The 19,301-nt window shown below is 47.2% G+C and overlaps 1 protein-coding gene across 10 annotated transcripts in view; it reads left to right on the forward strand.

The window, feature by feature from the left end:
- Positions 1–19,301, forward strand: part of LOC118447451 (uncharacterized) — a 186,336-nt gene that overhangs the window by 142,473 nt on the left and 24,562 nt on the right. The window contains exon 1 of one of the 10 annotated variants that reach the window (XM_035879393.2): positions 17,327–17,470. The exons of the other annotated variants lie outside the window; for them this stretch is intronic. The gene's annotated coding sequence lies outside the window, so the exon portion shown is untranslated. Of the gene's footprint in view, positions 1–17,326; positions 17,471–19,301 lie in introns of those variants that run through there. 10 annotated transcript variants of the gene reach the window in all.

Consider the following 19,301-nt stretch of genomic DNA (forward strand, 5'->3'; position numbering starts at 1 on the left):
GACATCGCTCTCGCGATCGTCCTATCGGACTTTTCCAAAGTGATACTCGCCGCTATATCTATAAAGAACGGCGTCGTACAAAGATCGATTAAATCGAAGAAAATTCATTTCTATGTCATTTTTCCTTATCGGAAGTTCGTCTGCAAGGACGCTCGAACGTACCTATTAACGAGAATTATCATCGGCGTAACACGAGGCGCTTTGTTCCGCGAACAGACTCACGGAAGCTACGAAAAATAATCGGAATCTATAAAATTTTTCAATCTTTCCGCAATCCTTAACGGTCCGTATAATTTCCTCTCGAAACGCGCGTTCGTTCCACTTTGTCCTCGTCGTCTAAGAACAAAATGCATGTCTCCCTCCTTCACCGATTTCTACCTTCGGACGACTATAACAACGGAAAAATAATGCTCGGAGAAAAGAATCGACTTGTCAGCTTTACAGGACAATACACCTCCATTGTCTATTATCCTTTTTCGCGTTTCCTTACACGATTGCCAATAACGATTCCAAGCTCGATATTCGCATTTATTCTTTTCTCCGCGAGTTCTTTATGCGTTCAGAGTTTGTTTTACGCGTTCGTCATCAACAACCTCCATGTTTATTACGTGCGCGCGCGTTATTTATAACGCGATGCGATGGAAAAGGCCACATATGGTTTCCGATTAGTGGTCAGGAGGAGATTGAGCAACGGTATTTAGTAAGCCGAGGATGCAACAGTCCCGTCGCGACTCCTTCCTCCCAGGCTTGCGGTCCTTCGCAGAGAGTCCTTCGCAGAGTCCTTCGCCTTTTGAACCGGCTTGAAGTCTACCTTCGAGCATATGATTTTCTCCACCGCGCTAACCAACGTCGTTCAATCTATCGAGATTCGAAACGTTATTAGGATCGTCGTAACTCTAAGTCAGCCGACAATTTCTAATGTTCGTAGGAGAGAAAAACGAGTCGCACGGTGTTATACCTATCATCTGTCGTACTACGGTACCTACTGATATGCCGTCTAGCTTATTCTTTGAAATCGATAAAAATTCAAGAACGATGTTGCAATCAGGCGCAATTATTAGGCCGCAATTAGTTTCGTTGCGTCTTCGCTACCTGCTTTCTGCGATTTCGTACGAAGGCAAATTATTCCGTACTTTGTGTCGCGGCGCTCGCTAACGTTTTCGCCGCGACGTAATGAAATGGTAATAACAACGTTGCGATTCCGAACGAAACCGCCGCGCCGGCGTCATTACGCGGCTAATGTGGGAAATCGTCGCTGCTGGAGGAAGATGAGAGAGCAAGAATGAGAGAGGAGGAGGAGGAGAGAGAGAGATAGAGAAAGAAAAAGGAGAGGTGTTTGCTCCCTTCCTCCATCGGTTGGCATGCCGCGACGATGCTCTCTCGAGCTCGACGTGAATTCCGAAGCGGTGAAAGCGCGACGTACCTACTTGTTTTTAATTTAACCGCTGTCTTCGCACCGACGTGGATGCACCGAATATTCGACTTTCGACGGGGCGTCGACGACGCTGTCGTCTCCCGGGAGACAAGAAAATTATAGCGATGCACGGAAAAGTCGGACGACAGATTTAATTACGGAGTCGAGCTCTCAGAGAAGAGAACGAATCGAAGAAATAGGATTTTTTCGGCGCGTCTACTTCTCGGTCGCCCGCGGCAGTATCATCGTGCCGCCGCCGTCTTATACGCGACGAATAAAGAGACGAAAATAATTACCACCTCGGCGAGTAATTACGAGCCAGTCAAAAGGGACGAAGGAACGTTAATCGAGCTGCGCGCAACGACGTTCGATAATTTCCTTTTCCCCCTCCCCCTCTCTTCGACGCTTTCTCGCGAGTTTCGCGAGATCGGACCCGACACGAGCTCCTCGGACCCATCGAGCAAGCCAACCGAGAGAGAGAGAGAGAGAGAGAGAGGGAGAGAGAGAGAGAGAGAGAGAGAGAGAAGGAATTACGAAAGGAGGGAAGGGCTTTGATCGAGGCGAGATACAAATTGCTAATTACCTAATTAGACCCACTGACCCACAATGGACGCGACCACCCGGTATGCGCTCGCGTGCTGCGAGCGCTTGGAGAATCGCGCCTCGCCTTTCATCGTACCCTTTATTCTCGTAATTTCCGCGCTAATATCTTCTCGCGTAGCTGGTGAGAGGCGCAAGCACGTCGTTTCGAGGCCCTCGGCGTTTTTAATTTCAACAAACGTTAACGTTACTTCCCCCTACAAGAATCGCCTATTTTATCTGATCTTTAGTCGATTCAGGTTTCTACTTGAGGTTACGATAAGGCCTCGTCGTTTTGTATCGTCGAAAATAAAGGAATGAGTTTTTTTTAGAAATCGCAAGGCGCGATACCCTTTTGTGAAAGGAATAAACGAATTTCATTGAGTGGCGACAGATAAGCCGAGCCCTGGCGTCATAAACAAGCGATTATCTTAATTAAGTGGGAATTGTTTTGGCCCACGCAAACCGAGCACCACCGGACAGACCGCCGCGACTCTCTGCCCACGTGTGTGCAATCCAGCGTGTCCGGCTCGAAAGAACTCGAAAGAAAAGATCCACGTGCTTTTAACTCTCCCAACTTGCGAATTGTCAAATTTTCGACGCTCCAATGACTCGTCGAATAAACTATATTGATTTCGTCCGAAGAAAGATGATGATATTCTAATTATATACTAGTGCGATGCGAACAGATTTACGGTGCATCGCGAGACTCTACGCCAATGTGCCTCCTTTTTAATAAGTCGCGCGCATAACTCTTGCAGTCGACTTAAGTCTTAACATCTGTAAATCCATAAATCTCGGCTCCAGCCTTGTACAAATTATAAACGTATTTTCCAGTTCTCTTCAGGCGGATTACTCGAGTCGCATAAAATTGCGATAATCCCAGCATCGAATCGCGTTCGTAAACATATTCCTTTGGTATTCTTCATCTTCCTCTCGTTTCATGTTGCAATTTAGCGGCGGCCGATTATGAAAATCTCGTAAGGAGTGTTTACGAGTACCATCTCTAAAATGCGTTGCCTCTGAGCATGACGCAATTCGATGTTTATTATTCCTTCTTCGATCCATCGAACGAACGAACGAACAATTTATACTCGATTTTTGGGGACGCATCTTTGATAATTTCCTAGCAAAAATTGGAAAGACAGATGGAAAAATCTTTTCGCGCGCGCGCGAGAGAGAGGAGGAGCGGGTTCGCTTTGTTTTCTCATCGAGAAGAAACGAGAACGAGCGGAGGAGGATGTTTACCCGAGGAAAAGTGAGTCCACGCGTGGCTCCTTCCTCCGCGAACAAGTACGAGTATACGAGGACGATGATGGGGCAAAAGGAGAACTGTCCTTGAGTCGGACGACAACGACGACGACGACGACGACGACGACGACGACGACGACGACGACGTACACCTACGACACGCGGAAGATGGAAAAGCCGTTCTCCTAATGCGTGTAGGCGAAATGTATCAAGGCTGCCTCGAGCTCGAGTCGTTTCTTGTCGCCACTTGTCGCCAATCTCTGACGTTTAAATAGGCGAACCGGAGTGATAAATTATGTCTCGGCTCAAAGTCCTGCCTCGGCACGAGAATCCTTCGTGCACCGAGGGACGGTGAAATGGCTTAGATTCGTTTCTTCGAAGACCGATCTCCCGAGGTGACCGAAATTTACACCGCAAAAGACACGCTCCTTTTTTTTGCTCCTTTTTGATGCGCACGAAGAAGGGAAATGAGAGTTCTCGGATGAAACGAGCGTGTAATGACCGAACATATGAAAAATTTGCAATTAACTCTGGCCGGGCGCGGTACCGATGTCGCGTCGGTGTAATTGGTTTTGCAGAAAACTTACGTGTTTTCACGGCATTTGCATAATGTGCGAGGTGAACACGGTCGATCGATCGGTTAATTTAAATACCGAATATATCGGCAAAGTCGTCGCCATCGTCCTCGTCGTCGAGAAGAGCGTGCGCGAGCTTACGAGCAACCTGGTCGCCATTAACGTGTAATTATCGTTACTTATTGCTGGTAAACGCCGACTCTGCTGCGGTGTATACCGAGAGACTCTCTTGCCGATACACCAGCTCGTAGATTATTCTAATCTAAAGAAGTGGCTAATCCGATCGTCGATCGTAATCTAGTCCTTTCTCCCTCTTCTCTTCTTCCCCTCTTTTTCTCCCTTCTTTCTCGTACGAGAAATCGAGACTCTTTAATGGGCTCTGCCATCTATTTCGTTACGTACCTACATTTTATAAATACGATTTATTTGGAAATTGTGATTTTCAGTTGAAAAGAGAGAAACGCGGAAAGGAAGAGAGAGAGATGGTGGTCATGGGTGCTCCGGAGAAAAAGAGCCGTAATATCGTGTTTCGCGGCTCAAAGTCGGCGGCGCCGTTGTTGCGAAAGGCCCTGGGGCTAGAGCACGGCGTGTCGGCATGTTTCGCTTGGTTTGGAACCAGGACCCAAAGCTCCGACTCGACGTGCACCGGCACAAAAACAGCAGGGGTCAGCGAGGTCGGCAACGGTGTTCCCCTGGGGCCCGTTGTCATGCGATATGTTCCTCGTACGTTATGATAGTGCCCTCGCTCGCGCCAGTATAGCCGCTTTCTGTTTTGTCACTGACCCTCCTCTCTTCTCTCTTCTTCTCCTTTCGTACTTTTCGTCTATTATTCGAAAGAACGATAGTTCTCTCGCCTCGATGAAGAATGTCTCCTCGATGGTATCGTGCTGAGAATTAATAGGACATCAAAGCCACGATTTCTCTTCCGTCGGTGGACCTTCCCAAAACGGTCGGCAATCCATTTTATTTAACTTTTAAGCTCCTGCTTGGAACGTTCAACGATTTCCATTGCCACGCGAAAACGTCTAAATTTCCAAATGTTTTCGAGTATGCCTCTCTTTACCTCGTTCGACGTCAAGTGGATGTTTTTACGGTTATCGAAACGCCGGTATGCACGAGCGCGCGCATGAGAGAGAGAGAGAGAGAGAGAAAGCGTAGAGAAGAAGGAAACCCAATGACATAGGTACCGGTACAAATTTATCTTTGTTCCGAACTTTCACGCACCGACATCGACAGCGGGATCGGGCAAACGAGTTCGTGGCGCGTTCACAAAAGTCAGCTCGTGTGACATACGCGCCGATATCCACGAGAGAACGTTCCTCTCTTTTCTTTTTTTTTCTTCTTCCTTTCTTCTCCTCTTCCCCTTCCTCTCGTGTATTTTCGAAAGATCTCTCCTAGTCCTCTTGTGAGAGAGAAGAACACCGATGAGTCACGCCTGGCTGCGTTTTTCGAGCCGAACACGTGAGAAATTTCGCGGCGCTACCTTAACGTTCCTCCGGGAAAAAAATTGCTCCTCGAAAAGGTCCTTCGCGAGTAGACCTTCGATTTATAATCTCCGTCGCTTCGCTTTTGTCTGCTCCTTAATCTGACGATATTTAAAGCGCTCCCTCTTTCTCTCTTTTGCTTTTTATTGCAACAACGGGGATTGCGCAAGACGGCACCTACGGCATCGGACGTAAAAAAGAGAACCTCCAGATATCGCTCCTCGTCGTTTACCACGAGAATTTCATTTTCAAAGGGATAGAACCGAAATTTCTTTCAGACTGCAAAAATAACTACGGAGTATGAACTATAAAAATGACTATAAAGAGAGTATAAGCAAACCGAGGGAGAACAATGGAACCGACGAAGAAAAGAGATTTTGCGAAGCAACGTCTCGGAGACTGCGTCTTTACGATTCTGTGGAATAGCCAGCCAACATTTAACTGTCGCGCGATATTTATCATTTCTCGTATAATAGGATCTGACGCAGCTGGTCCTCTCGTTTTTACTTTTCTTATTTTCTTTTCCTTCCTATTTATTTTATTTTAAACGGATACAAACTATGCCCTATCGATCGTCTGTCGGCGTGGGCGAGTGAAAAATCATTTCGTACGGATAAAAGAAAAAAAAGAAGTAGAAAAAATTTTTCATCGTCAGCTTCGAAACTCGGCTCGACCGCGCGTAAGGATTTTGAAACGCGCCGGTTAAAGTGCATCGCGTCCTGCGGCGAGCGCGCTTTCACGAAGAGTGGAACGTAATGACCACGCACGAGAGAGGGAAAGATGAGAGAGAGAGAGAGAGAGAGACAAAGAGAGGAAAGAGTATGGGAAAGGTTGAAGGAAAGAGAAAGAAAGAGAAAGAAGGAGATAATAATAAAACGAGATATCTCGTACGTGGGCGGTCGTATTGTTAGCGCAACAAGGCATGCGCGGCGCTTCTGTGTTTGCGCGCGCGCGCACTCCTGCGTTCTCCGTGCACCCTTAATAAAGGGTACGCGTGTGCGTGAGAGACGTGCACGCGTACGTTTAATAAGAAGAAGCGAGAGAGAGAGAGAGAGAGAGAGAGAGAGAGAGAGAGAGAGAAAGAAAGAAAGAGATGGTAGAGTCCGGCTCGTCTCGGTGTGAGCGGACCCAGGCCTTATGTAAATCGACCGGGCCCATCTGCGAGAAAGCACGGACTATGGCAAAGAGCACGGAGAAAAAGCGGAGAAGAAGGTGGAGGAGGTAGAGCAGCACGAGCGGTGCTCCTCTTCAAAAGCTATGCCGCCGCCGCCGCCGCCGCCGCCGCCGCCGCTGCCGCCGCCGCCACCGCGATAAACACGCATTTATTCCAGAGTGCGCTATATGCAAACGGCATGAGCGCATGCGCTGCTACCGCGATCGCGCATGCGTATTCTACTAAAGTACTTTCCACACTGAGCCAACTTTTCTTCAACCATTGGCACGATCTTATCCGAAAACCGTCGTATGTACACGAACTCGAAGAGAAAATGCGAAGAGAAAAATTCTTTTAAAGTTCCTCCAATTTCAACGTCCACGGACCGGAAAATAGTGATTACCTTTAATCAACTACTAAAGGTCAGAAGGTAGCTATCTCGTCTAGCGATTAGACCAGTTCCAGTATGTCGTGTGAAAAGACGTTAAGGGAGCCAGCAGCGATGTAACCTTAGGCGTGCGCGCGCGCGCGCGCGTTATCGCGACTTTACATTGTGTTTGCACATATCCTACCTCTGTAGAAACGCGTGCCGATGATTCTTCCAGAGTCGGCAGATAAGCAGATAAGCAGATGGCTGTACACGTAGGTGCGCTCGGATAAGGAGGTCTGCTGCAATAGACGATCCGCCTTCGGCGAATGCCGCTCGAGCATATTTTCGTTCGAGCGAATTCGCGAATATATATTTTCTGCTCGCGTTGTTCTTTCAGAGAAGCTGAATCGGACTCGACCGTTTGTTCAGATAGGCATCGTTTCTCTTGCTCTCGTGGAAAGGACGTGGAAATTGGAACGGGCCGTTTCAACGTGCTCGTTCCTCTTGGTAAGCTTAATAGGTCGATTCCCATTGAAACCGAGCTGCGACGTTTCTTTCTTCGATCGTAGGCAGTAGAGCGCGTAGGAAAAAGGTCCTTGACTTAGGTACGTATTTATGCGAATCCACGCATTACGCCAAATCGTTTCATTCTTTTGCTCGCGTGCGAGAATTGATTTCTGTGTCCCTCTTATCCATTTATTATCGTCGTACGCGACCCATAAAGCGCGCGGTTTAGACGCGGCTTCCCGTCGAGGATGTTGGTGGTCGCGCTCTCGCTACCACGAGAACCTGCCGTGTTTCCACGTTTTCGCGTTTATCGACTCGCGTACGAAAGAAAGGTCGCGGCGTATAAGGAACTCGACAAGAAAGATAGCGTTTAAGCGAATTATTCGCCTTCCAACGAACTCACCGGTACTCGATTTACAGCAAAAGTTATCTCGTCGAATAGAAAGAGAAAAGAATAGATAGAAAGGACCGAGAATACGTGGGCGATCCCCGTCGATCTTACGACTCTCTCGATCGAATAATATACGCGTCGTAACGCGCCGACTAATTTATGGACGAAAGGTGGGTAGAGAGTCGACTATTCGATTCTCTAATTACATATCGTACTTTCGATTATACGCTCGGTAGCTTTGTCGAGGTGGAATCCGCTTACGAAATACGCGGTCATGGCTCATTTTGTGGAAATCGCTAACGATACCAGCATCCTTTCAAAGAGTTTTCGTTAAATCCCCTTATTTACGAGCTTCGTACACAAAACGTACGGTACAGCGTACCGACGTTCCGTAGGAACGCTTCTCGTTTCACTGTACGACATAAACTACGACTACCGGAGACTAAAATTGAAAATAATCGATAAAGTGACGTATATACGTAATAGATGAATACCCCTTCGGTATCGATTCGATTCCACTTGGAAATCTTTTGTTTATTCAAACGTCCTTCCTTTCATTCGCCCGAGCCCAAGGTGGATTTAGGAAGTCGCATATTCAAAGTCGTTTCAGTTGGCCCAGATTTTACGAATCTTACGATGTTTGTCTTCTTCCACGTCTCGCGTGCGCGTACGGTGCGCGTATATAAAAGCGTTTAGTGCCTGTCATCTCGGAAAGTGATAGTAAACGTTGGATAAATGTTTCGAGTCGCTTTCTCGGACATTTGGACGGCGCGATGAATACCTACGAACGACGAATACCTACTTGCTTGCTCGTTTGTTTCTTGCGATTCGCTTGAAAATCAAATAACGTTAGAAATCGTCGAGCTCGTTTTCGAAGAAGCTTAAATTCGACGACGGCTTCGTCATTCGTTACGCTAAGAAAACTAAAGCTCGTTATTAGTTGGCTAGATCGAAGAGGAGGCCCTCGGACGATTTTCGACGAGTACTTGAATCGTTCGTTTGTCCTCTCTTCGATAATGTATCGACAGTCGAGACTGATTGGCAACTCGCCAATTGCTCCAATGCCAGCTGCACGTACGGCACGTAGGAAAGCGTTATCGGTGATGTCGAAGAATTAATGTCGACCCTCGAGCACCGCGATAAATAACATCTCTTCGTTAGTTTCGCGCGTTTCTCAGCCTTATGCCGACGAAATTTCACTTTATAAGGAAGAACTTTGAGAACGATCGTTCGCATTTATTTATCTAAAGCGAATAAAATATTTAAAAGTAGCACAAAGAGTTAGATTGCAAAATTAAAATCAACTCGCGAGCGTCAATCATATCGCCCCGTATAGGGCGATCTCTCTTCTTCCATAAGAGGGAATATTCGACGATCTAACATATTCTTTCTTCTTAATAAGATATATAATGCTTATCTTACGCGTGGAATTACCAATTCGTCTTTTCTTTATACGTATTGTAACGTGAAGGAAATAAAAATTCAAGTTAAATAATATCTAATACGTTGGAAGGATGGATGATATAACGCGAACATAGAAGACACTCCGAACGAAACTCCGTTTGAATTTTCACAAGCGTTCGCAGCATCTCCGACGCAGCTGTTAGGCTCCGTTGAAACTCTTCTAGGAGAGCGTAGGGGACCGCGTTCACGAGGTGGGAGGGGATGCGCGCGATGCATTAATAAGACGGCAACATGCATCGACTTTGGTTCTGCGGCATAGACTTGGAATAGCTCTCGGAATAGATCGTGACGGCAGTGGGCCACATAATCCGACCGAGAGAACTTTATTTCTCTCTTACATTAGTGATTATTCGACGGCGCGGGAGCATGCTTTCGCGAGCGCGTTTGACCAACCTGAAATTTCAGAGAGGCTAAATCAAACGGAGGCCATCGAAAGTAAAGATCATTCCGATTGATTCGCAACTAGCAACGAGCAAAACTTTTATTTTCTTTTACTTTCGGTTACGATGATTCGCGTTGAATAACGAGAACGGCAGCCGGTGACCGAGATTCTCTTATTGTCGCTTTTTTAAGCCCCTTCGGTGTCTCCTTCGCTTCATTAAGCTCGAAGAAACGATTCCTTCAGCTTAGCGCTCGCCTCGTAAAAGAGAGAACGAATCAGAATCGGAGGTTTAAAGGGAATCGTGAAGAAAGCGATTCAGCTCTCGCCACGTCGCGTCGGTGCCTTTGACGCCTACTAATGAGAGGGCGATCATTAAGGACGGAGAACGCGCGTGCGCGTACGAAGGAAGTGGAAAGAAGAAGCCGAGTACCGATATAAGAGAACGGACAGACAAATGGACAGCTGCGCGTCGTAGACGTTTTTCGTTTTTCAATTTTTAAAGTCATCCGAGTCCCCTCGTCGATGGCACGTCGTTAATTCGTCATTCCCGAGACTTTTAATGAGATTGTTAGCGATCAAGGTCCAACTCTTGGACCCCTCCTTCTCTCTTTCCTTTCGGATTTCACTTTTGCTTCGATAAAGTAAAATCCAGAAAAAGATTCGACGCGAGTAACAATATTTATCGGCACCATTAAATGTTTCGAAAAGTCCTCATCTTCTCTCTCTCTCTCTCTCTCTCCCTCTCTTACGCTACATCAATTAATTAGAGTCTCATTGTCGTGCGGTAGAAAAACAGAGCGAAGAATCGAGAAAAGGAGCACCCAGAGCGATCGAATCGAGAAGAAGAATTCTCTTTTGTGACCCGCTCGCAAAGCATGGAAAACGAGGAGAAGAGAAGGAGGAGGAGTATAAGGAGAGAGAGAGAGAGAGAGAGAGAGAGAGAGAGAGAGAAAGAGAGGCAAAGGCAGGGGTAGCCGGTAACAAACGACTCGCAAATCCTCCCTGTCAATTTAATCTCGCCTCGAATCCCAGAGAAATGTTAATAAGGGCCTCACTGCCGTTTCTCCCCGCTCTTCTCGGTGGACCTCCTCCTACCTCCTCCTTCCGTCGCGATCTCGACGTGAGTGCACTCGCGTACGCGCGCGCGCTCGGCACTTTATTTTCGCGCAAAGATACCGCCGTACGGCGTCAGCGGTGCTGTTCCGAGCACGTGGAAATTGTGTGCAAAGCGAGTCCCACCGAGCCTCGTTTTTCTCTACCTCGTTCCTTGCAAACTTCCACCCTCGTAATTTATCGCGCTTATGTCGACGCACTCGCACAGCGGAATCCGTGCCGCGGATATAAAGGCTGCAAGGAAAAAATACCTATCTTCTTCTCGCTTCTCCTTCTTCTCCTCTTTTTCCTCTCATCGTGCCTGTTTGCGAATTCTATCGTTTCGATCACTTTGCCTCTTCTTGCTCCATAACTGATGCACATACAAATACATATACCTAAATCTAATTTTGTGTTTGATCTTAATGAAAAAAGTGACGAAAAAAAATCTCTGATTCCTCAACGGTATCATTGTCGACGTTAGTCGGTACGCTTGAGCGCTCTCACCGTTAGACGAACTTTTTAATCACGCTTCTTGCTTACGCACGCGCTTGTCGTAACTTGCCAGACATCTTTCTCTTTCTCTCTCTCTCTCTCTCTCTCTCTCTCTCTCTCTCTCTCTCTCTCTCTCTCTCTCTCTATCTGGTCGGTCGACCAGGTGTATTACGAGTTAACAACGACGCGAGTAGCGAATTCGCTTGAAAGCTCACGACTGGAAATTACACGTTGTCAAGACGAGCCGGCAACTATCATTCTCGCCTCTTCTAATCCGCCTGTCTTGCGACTGACATTTTAATAATCTTATTTTAATTGGTATCCCCTCCCGTCGTTCGCGTCTCTCTGCATTCTTGCTCTGACGAAACTCGCCCGTCGAATAGTTTCGAGAGAGTTTAAGATCTCTTGTATGCTTGGATAATTATTACTAGAGACCCGGGAATAATTTCAGTCGAAATAAAAAATTGTATTAAGATTTGTCCCTTTGTATTCGCGAGATAAAAGTGAAAAGCATAAAGAGAAAAGGTAACTTGTATGAAACGATAAAGGAGGAGAATTTAGTTGGGCAGGAGAGAGTCGTAACATTCCAACGAGCGAGAGAAGGTGCGCGCAGGATCTGCATTCTACCGGAGTACGAGCTCCAAGAACGATCTCGTCGTTCCCGTCGAGCTTCATGGCGTTTTATCGTCGTTGAACGCACACGCGCCGTACGAGTATCTCGCTCGTCGTCGTCGTCGTCGTCGTCGTCGTCGTCATCATTGTCGTCGAACAGCCGGTCTCTGCTAGGCCAGTCCTCGGTCGGCTGCTGTGCTCGCTTTCGCGAACAAATAAACTCAGACGGACGCATTTGAGTCCGAGACGTTAGAGGTAATTGTCTCTCCAAGACGACCGACGACTATGAAGCTCTGCAAGTCGAACGAGTGAAACAGAGAGAGAGAGAGAGAGAGAGAGAGAGAGAGAGAGAGAGAGAGAGAGAGAGAGAGATTTAAAGATGGTGTGGGACGAGCACCGAAAGCGTAAAAGCTCGAACTGCAACGTGCGATTACAAGGATCTATTGTTAGCTTAGCCACCGGTGCAGCGTAAAAGCCAAACATTCTTTCATAGCCGTATCTGGGTCGCCATCCACGCTCTTATCCGTCTCTTTGCCTTCCTTTCTTCCTTCGCTTTCCAAGCTTCTCTAGGAACGTCGATTTGAAGCTCTATCAGGATTTAAAATAAAGCAATACAACTTCTCGATTAAATTAATTAATTTCGGTACGCGCTGTATCACGCTTTAAGACATCGTTAACAATGACACTGATAATAAATGCGTCTTCATTGGTGCTCTTAGCCTTAGTTAAATGTATCTTTCCAATGTGCTCGCGTTAATTTTTCTTTGCGTCTCGCTAGACCGAATAAAGCAGACAAAAAATCTTGTGATATCGGGAGGCACGTAACCCGCTAAAGTTTTATGTCCAATAAAAGTAGTCCCTATGCGGTTTATTGGAGACACATCGGTTACACGACTGGTTTTATTGCTCGTAGGTACTGTTCGTCCGTTGGCTGCATTTATCTCGAGCCTGCCGCTCGCCGAAATATATTGCCAATAAATGCGTTTTTATTATTGAAGAATTTTAAGCGATCCTATGCGCGCGAGCGCGCGCGAATTTCTGGCGCACTTACACCTTACGTCAAGAGATACAGGCATCGTTTTATTCTTATCGAGCATTTATTCCTATCGAACGCGTTCGAAAAGAAGATAATAATCTCGAAGAGCATACCGCGTCTCTTCCGGGACATTGATATATACTGCGTTATCGATCGTACTCGGTTAATTGACTTTTACTTACGGGAGTAAGATGAAATCTACCAAGGAAAACTTCAAATTTTCTCTCTTCGCGGAAGAGAGAGAGAGAGAGAGAGAGAGAGAACATTCCTTTGTGTCTAGGCTCGATGGAATTCCCTCTCACATTCTTACTCGATTCCAGAATGTCAGTTTTTATGCAACAAAGAAAAGCGTCCTGAATCGTTTGCTAATTGCTTTAATGTCGGAGATAATTCGCTTCGGTCGCAGCTTCTCGCCTAATCCCAATAACGTAACGCTCCTTGTAATAAGGTACTCGAGCGGTAAATTTCGTCCTTATCGTAATGGAATGAAATCGTGCGTGCGTGTCTTGCTTATATCGGTCAAGTATTGCCGAGAGAATTTCCTTGGCTCGACGACGCGCGTGAGAAAAGTCAAAAGTTTCTCTCTCGATCTCTCTCGTTGAATAAATCGTTCTACCTTACTCCATTATTTCGTGATTGAGATAGAGGAGAGCCGTTTAATTAAGATACTCCGTCTCGTTTCTTTTCCATCGAGCGAGTAAACGAGAAACGGTGTCATATTTGATATTCAGCGCGAGACAGCTTCGACGAGTGGCAAGAGAGACGAGGTTTCATCGCTTTCACGGTAGCTAAATCGTCGATCAATCGCCGTTGTTAGAAGTATCTCTCTCTCTCTCTCTCTCTCTCTCTCTCTCTTTCTTGCTCTCTCATATATATATATATATATATATATATATATTCTCGGTAAAACGCGATAGGATGTTTAAGCGCGATTAATTGCAAAGAGTCGAGCCCTAATAACAATCCTTGTCATTGCGGGGATTGCCGTTATAACACGTGACGGCGCGCTAAAGGGAACAACAAATTATCCGAACGATGTGTGCACACAGAACCGACGATATAAATTATACTTAATAGCGTTCGTCTCTCCAGCGTTCAACCACACGGTTTCCATCACGCTCACGAACGAAAAGGGAAGAAGAATTTGATTTTCTCGTTCTGCGAAACTCATCTTCGAGCTATCAAGCGACTGCTCGAAATTCGCGTCGATCGAGCATCGATCTTCTTCCTATCGGACTGCACGCATTTTCTCTTATTTTCTTTTTCATTTTTTTTCTTTCTTTTTTCTTTTGACTTCTTCTTTTTATTTTTTTTTTTTTTTTTTTTTTTTCTTTTTTAGTTCACGAGCAATATTTTAAAAGATTAATTAGACAGGGAATGATGGATCGTATTGGAATGGTAGAAATCGAGGAGGCTCCAAGCTAATCGAGATACTTTCTCTCTCTCTCTCTCTCTCTCTCTCTCTCTCTCAAAGTCGTCAAGGAGGCGACTCGACGAGGGCGTCGACGAACTCCTCTGGACTGGTCTGCTAACGGAATTGCATCGAGCGAGCGAGCGAACGTCGCACCGGTGCGCAAAACCGCGTGCGAAACATTCGTTAACATTCCCAGCATGCGGTAACGATCGACCCGGTAAGAAGCTACGCCGAGGTCTTAAGATTACCTACTACTAATCTAGTCTTAATAGCGCGTTAGAAAATTAATAGAACGGCCTGTTGGCTAGCTCGCGTACATCCGTGCGTACAGAGATGAGGAACGAGAATAACACGTCGATGGACCGTTTCGAATAAACAAAGGATAAAGAGAAGAAAAAGCAATGGGAGCGCATATCCGACGAACATTAGTCTCGGTTCCGTATGTCGATCACGCCCACGATGATCGAGAAGGGACCGTGAGATCGATAGATAAGAAGAGACGATAAGACGAGTCGAACGATTTGTCAAGCGGCTTTTCTTCCTACTGCCCAAGTCTTGTTCTCTTAATCTGCCGCGACGAAGGAAGGAGGGGAGGTTACGTCTCGGTGCGTGTCGGTCACGCCCAGTCGTCGCGCGTCCTTTGCGCGTCGTCGCAACTTACAAAATCAATCGCTCGCTCGATCTTCCTATCGATTAGAATTAGTAAAGGACGAATCGAATTGTGTTTTTCCAGCGCCAAAAAAAGTCCCGGTCGTGGGCGAGATTATTTGTTCAGAAAAGGGTAAGTCGAACTTGGGAATAACCGGCAAAGGTTTTTGGGTGAACCTCTCCGTTTGACCCTCCCTCGGCGATACGTGGGCGATGCCGGACGTTATTTCGGCAACCGCGTTTTCGCTGTCTTCGTCTTCGCTGTCGTCGTTGTCCGCAACCCAGAAGAAGGATCGCGGGTTACCGCGTGGGCGCGCTTTCAGGAACACCCGAACAATTCCGAAATCGACTTTGAGACTTACAAAACGTACCGGTGGGCGAATCGATCGAAAGTAGGAACGACGAGCGGCATCCCCACCACCGGCTTGTCGACTTATCACGAACAAATCGTGCGCGTAGGCGATCACTTCCGGTCATCACGATCCTACTTCGATCGCGTCGAAGCGATGGTCAGTGCTTCGACGATTTTCTCGCTCGACCTCTTCCGATTCTTCTCGATTCCTTTTACGCGGAAGTCCTTGAAAAGTTTTATTCGATTAAGATCATAAGAATTTATTTTCTCTTAAAATTCTATAATTTCATAAGTCGACGTGACGCTTTGATTTTCACGCTGACCGCCACATAGGTACACCGAGACGGCAGACGATCGTTTAAAATTCCGCCGTTGTTCCACGGAAGTCTCGACTTCCTCGGGGTCTTTTCGACGTCGAGAATTCGTGTCACGTGGCCGCACTCCTGACTCCTGTAAAACTCGTTACCCCACGCGCGGCGAATAATTGTACCATGAAATTGACAACGACTTTAAATCCATACATTCGAGAGAGAAAGAGAGAGAGAGAGAGAGAGAGAGAGAAAATTAAAAGTTGACAAGAATCCCTCATCAAGTACCCAGAAAAACATTTCTTCCGGTGGAAGTATCGTCTAAAAGACACCATTAACGCGAGCATAGGTGTAAGATTTTTCTGATGGTTCTATAAATATGCGGATGCTGCAAAGAACTGGAGGCAATCGTAAAATTCTCCCGACAGTAAAATCTGCTTCTCGTCGAGAGACTCTGTCTCTCTCTCTCTCTCTCTCTCGCTCGCTACAAACATCACACAGCAGAGCAAAGCAAACAACTTAAAGGTCTTCCGCGGCTGGCCCTTTTAACTCGGCCCTATTTTTTCCCACGGATCTTCCGGACGTTTTTAATATTTCTTCCTCGCGCTTGGTCTATTCCTCGTAAGGAATATGAATACAAAGATACAAAGGAAATGAAAGAAAAGTAATCGTCATCGATTTATGTAGGTTCTTCGATTGGGACCGCTAAGGAAAGAGGAGAGTGATTTTGTTAAAAGAAAAAGAAAGAGAGCTCGTTATCGAGTGCACGCGCGGCGGTAGATGGTACCTCGTTTGACTCGGGGCACGCGCCTGGTGGGGTCGTAGGCCGCTCCACCCCTGCTACGCTGCGCGTTCTCCCCGGCAAAGAGTAGCGAGGAACAAAGAGAGAATAAGAGAAAGAGAGAAAGGCGAGAAGCGAGGCACTCCCCACTCGTGCGAGCCAAGCGAGAGGGCCAGTCCTCCCACTCGCTCGTCGGTCCCCGTCGGGCCGCCTCTACGACCTATCCCCTCTCTACGGCAACGGCACTCTGTTGGCCCTGCGCTCGCCGCAGCCCACACACGAGAGCTCGCGACACCGACGCGCAAGACTTGTTGCTTCGTTGCTTGCTTGCTTTCTCGCTCCTCTTGCTAGCCAACTTACTTGTTTGCTTCCTTGCTCCTTGTTGCGCGCGCGCGCGAGCGCTGTGCCTGCTTGCCTGCCTGCCACAGGAGTTTACTCGAAGGCGCGCGCGCCCCCTCGCTCGCTCGTAAGCGGTCCTACCTCCTGCAGGGGACCGTGTCACGTGGCCTCCGGCCGTAGAGCAGCAGCACGCACCGCTCGAACACGAGAGAGCTCGCGCGAGTGCGCGCACACACTACGCCAGTCAGAGACGAACCGAGAGACCGGCCGCAGAGCGCACCGACGCGCAACCGCTCTCTTCTTCTTACGCGTTTATTCTCTTGCCTCGATACTTCATTTTGCTTTCTCTCTTTATCCTCTTTTTCTTTCCTTTTCCTTTTTAATACGTTCAAAGGTCCAGTGTTCGTTGTGCTTATCACGAGAAGCTCTGGTGTTTTGTGTGTGTCTTTGATTGTGATACCTACAAACGTCGGCACGATTTTGAGATTTCTCTTATCCTCATTTTTCAACGTTTGGAAAATTTTTTTTTCCTTTTTTTTTCTCTTTTTTGTTTTCCTTTTTCTTTTTTTTCTCTTTTTTTTTCTTTTTTTTTCTTTTTTTTTTTTTTTTTTTTTTTTTTTTTGGAATGTCTCGTCGTCATGTAAAGTGCAGTCGATCGGATGGTGGTGACACCACCATTGACGTTTCTCGTTGACGGAAGAAAAAACTCTGCATAGTTGTGCTCTACTATATGGTGAAAAGTGTTCTGCTTGGAAGTGTTCGTGCGACATGCTCCTCGTCACCGGCCGGCGCTCCAGCTGGATCTTACGGATCGTATTGAATGGTGCGCGATCTAGATCGATCTCTCGTTTTAGCGATCAAGACGATTAGCTCCTGAGCTCGCTGCTGTTCGTCCTCGAAAATTTGTCTAGTTCATCCAGTAGATTTTCAAAGCGATGTAATCTTGCGCGCGAATATAATCTCATTTATAGTTTCGTCCGTTATTGTAAATTCATTTCGTTGATATAATATTCAATGCGAAATATCCTGCGGGAACGCGGTTAAACGATCTGGTGTGTTGTTGACGCACGATCGAACATCGTAAAAAGGGTACATTGCGAAGGTCCGCAAACTCCTCGTTAATGGGTAACGAAAACTCGTTGCAACCGTGTCGCGCCATGTTCGACGCGCCACCAGTAGTCGGATAAAAATCGGTCACGAAGAGGGGAAGAAGACGAGAATCGTAGCGTCAAGGTTTCAGCTTTACGACGAACCAACGAACTGCGATATAATTAAAAAGTGTCCGCGAAATAACAGTTTGTTCGGCGATAACGATGTTGACGGTGCGCGTTCCACTTGCAAACCATCGTCGACTTAATGAAGCGATTCCTATCGGTACCGGCAAAATCTGATAATTAAATCAAGCCAGGGAGGAGCGGCCCGTGGATATTAATTGAATCGCGATCGGCTTCGATCCGCTCGCTTTCGCAAACACGCTCGACGATGCAACGGTTATGACTTTAACTATATACACGTACGCCCGCCCGTCCGTCCGTGTGTGTGTGTGTGTGTGTGTGTGCCAGTGAAACTCGTAGCCGTAGGGGAGATCGTAGAGGCCGATCGATGCGGATTCGATGATTCGAGGTTTCTTTGCACCGAGTCACCCGATCCTTCCTCGAGCCGACCGCGTTATATACTCGTTCTGATTTATTGGCGCGTCCGAGGCGTCGTCGATCGGTCGCGTCTCCAAACGACGACGATCTTTTTCTTCGTCTTTTCTCCTCGCTGAAATCGCCAAAGGAATTTTCTCCTCTTCTCGCGATACAGAAGGATGCTGCCCTTTTTTCTTCGCCATTCGGGACACGTCCTCCTAACAAAAAAGTCTCCTCTCTCATACATATATACAATAAGGCGAATCGGGCACGCCCGATCGCGATTAATCCGTCATCGTAGAGAAACGCAGGACTCTCTCTCTCTCTCTCTCTCTCTCTCTCTCTCGCGCGCGCGCGCGCGCGCGAGCTCGCGCACGAGGAAAGATCGTAAAGATCGGAGCGATCAGATAAGGATCGGTTAGTCCGGGGGCTGATGGGTCCGTGACGACGAAACGACTCTTTGGAAATGCGTGTCGAGGCCGAAAGTCGACGCCGAGCAGGCGGCTGGCACGAGTGCTGCCGTGTATCGTCCTGCGCTCCTCGTAGGAGGGGCCGATCGAAAGAAACGGCTCTTGCGAGAGTCAGAGAGAGAGAAGAGATTTCTCTTTCGCAACCCCTTCGAAGCGTCGCGAATTTTCACTCTTCTGGCAAGTTAAAGATCCCGATCGCTGTGATCGCTCCGCATGCGCGCTCGTGCACGTGCGAGCCAACGAAATTGGGATGATCGGACGAGCTTGATTGCTCCTCGACCGAGAAAATTAAGCGGTCCTTCGTTTTTTCCCCGAGAGCTGCGGGCTTTTACGATTCCTCGCTCCACCTTTTCTCCTCTTCGAGGAGACCTTTTTTACGGCGACCCCTCTCGAGATCGGTACATTGTAAATTATAGTACGTCTTAATCGTTACAAAACTCGCCGCGCTAATTATTGCCTCCCTCGATACGTAACGGCTGCTCCCTTTTACGTAATCTCTCTTGTCTTTTTTTTTCTTCCTTTCGTTGGGTTAATTAACGGAGAAGGGCTCGAT

Source organism: Vespa mandarinia, chromosome 1 (assembly GCF_050613455.1).
Source record: "Vespa mandarinia isolate Hongniang chromosome 1, ASM5061345v1, whole genome shotgun sequence".
Lineage (NCBI taxonomy): Eukaryota > Metazoa > Arthropoda > Insecta > Hymenoptera > Vespidae > Vespa > Vespa mandarinia.